Here is a 2,956-nt window from a genome sequence, read left to right as displayed (position 1 = left end):
TCAAATTCTTGAAATCGGAAACACGCCCCGTTGAAACGTTACTTCTGACCAAAATTTTTGGCTAGAATAGTTTGTTTTACTGTAAAGTATGTAGAGTTTGACCTTTTGAAGAAATTTATCGTTATGGTTTTCTGAGAATTTCTTGCACAGAGAGCGAAATGAAACAAATATAGAACTCTTAGCACTACGCGGGGTAAAAATACCTGTACCTATGCCTGCCTGGGGCCATGCTGGTTTTATATAGAAAGTACGCCGAAGTTTGTTTCTGGGTATTTATGCCTTTACCGTAACCATTCGCTGTTTCTCTGTTTCTCCCAGCAATCAGGCGAACTCTTTTAAGGCATGTGTGCCTCAAATGACTGCGGCGCAAATGGTTTTAGCTGTCCGGTCATATCTGTTAGCATATTTTAAGCCTAGCAGACATGACTCAACAAGACCCACATACATCATTGCAAATGGGAGCTATATCTTTGTAAAACAAAATGAAGCCATTTTAAAGCAATCACCTTTATATCCATTGGATGACATGGGGCAGTTTGGGAACAGCTCCTGTAGTATACCGTCGAAGCAGCGCTCGCCACGTTGCTAGAGGAGGCTAGGTTTTAAGAAAAGAGCCTTTCAGCAGAGAAGAAATTCCTAAGTCCAACTAAAGGCAGACAGGGACAAGACAAGTGGAAAGGCCCTTCCTGTACTTTTGTTCTAATGAGTATGCCCTAAGCTGTACAGTTCAGCCAATTAGCAAATCTGTGTGCAAAATACCACAGCTGTCTCGCTTAATACCACGGCGGCTTTGCGTGTAGATTCCAATCGCAGGCTCCGAGCTGTGGCCTTCATCGCAGCCAGCATCTTTGCTGGATTGAGGCTTGAACAGCCACGGGTCGTAAACGCGAGCCGACTGATGTCGTGGGCGTGTAGCAGCGATGGTGGTTCTCTTGCAAGCATTCCTCTTGCGCTTTTTTTTTTAAATAGCTTCAATTGCCAGTCAACGCTTGTCTTCTGTATTTTTTCTCAGTGTCTCGTGCTCCACGTTGTTTTTCTTCTATTGATTAGAACAGTTTTCTACACTTTCGATCTTTGAATAACATGAAATTCACTTTATGCGACTGTCTTGAAAGTGTTGATTGCTTGCTTTCTATAACAAGATTTCTGATTTTACCGGCGAACTTTCAGAGGCGCCTGGAATAGCATGTATGTGACGTATCGACTGCCTTTGAACACAGACAAAGGATGTTCCTTTTCTGTTCCTTTTCGCCATTTTATGTACAAGGGTAAGCAGTCCCGCCCACGTGCCATCAGACTATACAATTCTAACCTGACAAAGCTGGAATTGGATTTAAATTTAAACCGAGTTCGGAAAGTTTCACCTAAAATCCTCGCGACCTCCGAATTCTATCGAAGCCAGTAAGGAGCAAGACTCAGTATTCTCATATCCACACGCTTTTTAAGAGTGCATGTTAAGATGAGCGACAAAAAAAATCTCTTCTAATGGAAATGCCGACTCGTGAAGTGGGCTGTACTATCTCCTCAATTTACGGGCAGTTCCATTCCTGTCTTCTCTAATCTTTCAGCCCCCACCTGCCACGACAGTGCCCTGATTAAAACAACAGCCTTTCGTGCTTGGCTCTTTGCGAATTTGCAACCGAAAGAGCCCTAACCACTTTTAGCCTATTGTAAGAACAATAGGTGAAGAAGACTTTTTCGGCACATATCTGGCGTAACTGCGTATATAGAAGCCGTCTCACTTGCGCGCCTAAAAGAGGAAAGAACAAACGAAAAAGAATGTTAGTGACAAATCACTACGGTGCGAACGTAAAGTACGACTTGAAGACCAGCGCTAAACAGACAAAGGACCAACGAGAGAGGAGACGACACGAGCGCTGACTAACAATTGAAGGCCTGTCGGAATTGTGTAAGACGTCGATAGCATACGAGAGTAGTAACCTGATAGGCAGGGAAATTTTACAGGCATATTTTATCGCTAAGACTCGGCCACGTGTGTGAAAAACCGTCTGTTGCTCTACAGGGAAGCGAAATAGCTTTCGTTGATAAGTGCCTTTACTCTGAAGGGCAATTTTCGTCCTGTGGGGGGCTTTGGCCTGGAGAAAGTTGTTTCCATGGAAATATTACACTCGAAAATATCCGACAGGTAAATTCTTCAAACTAACAGCATTACAGCTGACTCTAAAACTCTGAAAGGCTGCAAAACAGAGAGAAAAAATGTGCACTCTTGACGTCAGGCGTCTTGACAGAAATGTAAATTTCCACGAAGAACCCGTTTTTTTATACGGCAGGCTTTCTTGCTACATTTTACTGGTCTTAGGTGCCATGAACACATAAGTGCCAGTCAATTTCCCTGCGCCTGCCTTCGCTCACAAAATCGGACAGAGCCGTAAACCATCACGTTTTACTGCAGGAATATTACTCAACATTAGTCTTGCCCTTGCGTGTCCCAGCTTCCTAATAACTGGAAATCTCCAAATAGCCGAGAAATTCTTTGCTTGCTGCTATTTCGGCGGAGGTAATCTTTCACTGTCGACCTTCCCCACAGCGCAGAAGCAGAAAAAGGACCGGCTTTGGCATTGCCTACACTGCGACAATAGCATTCAAGGACGGAAAACGTTGCCCACTCATACCATTCTCGGGCACAGGCTCACCCTGTAGTGTAGTACAGTAGTCGCCACCGAATATTGGTTTCCTCGAGATTGACACACGAACTCTCCCCTGACAGATCTCACGGAAAGATTATGCACATGTCAATAAAAATACCCGTGGGGGTGGCGGTGGTGGTGAAAACATTTATTATAAAGGGACAGGAGGTATGTTTGGATCAGCCCGTATGGGACCGATCCTTACAAGAACTAGGTGGAGGTCCCTAGTATGGGACCCCAGTGGCGATGGCCACCGCCCGGCGCGCCTGAATAGGGCTTGTTGGGCCTGTAAGTCGTATCAGCCGAGC

Source organism: Amblyomma mixtum, chromosome 1 (genome assembly GCF_055824585.1).
Source record: "Amblyomma mixtum isolate Tamu chromosome 1, ASM5582458v1, whole genome shotgun sequence".
Taxonomy (NCBI): domain Eukaryota; kingdom Metazoa; phylum Arthropoda; class Arachnida; order Ixodida; family Ixodidae; genus Amblyomma; species Amblyomma mixtum.
The sequence above is the reverse complement of the archived record's forward strand: the minus strand, read 5'-3'. Positions refer to the sequence as shown.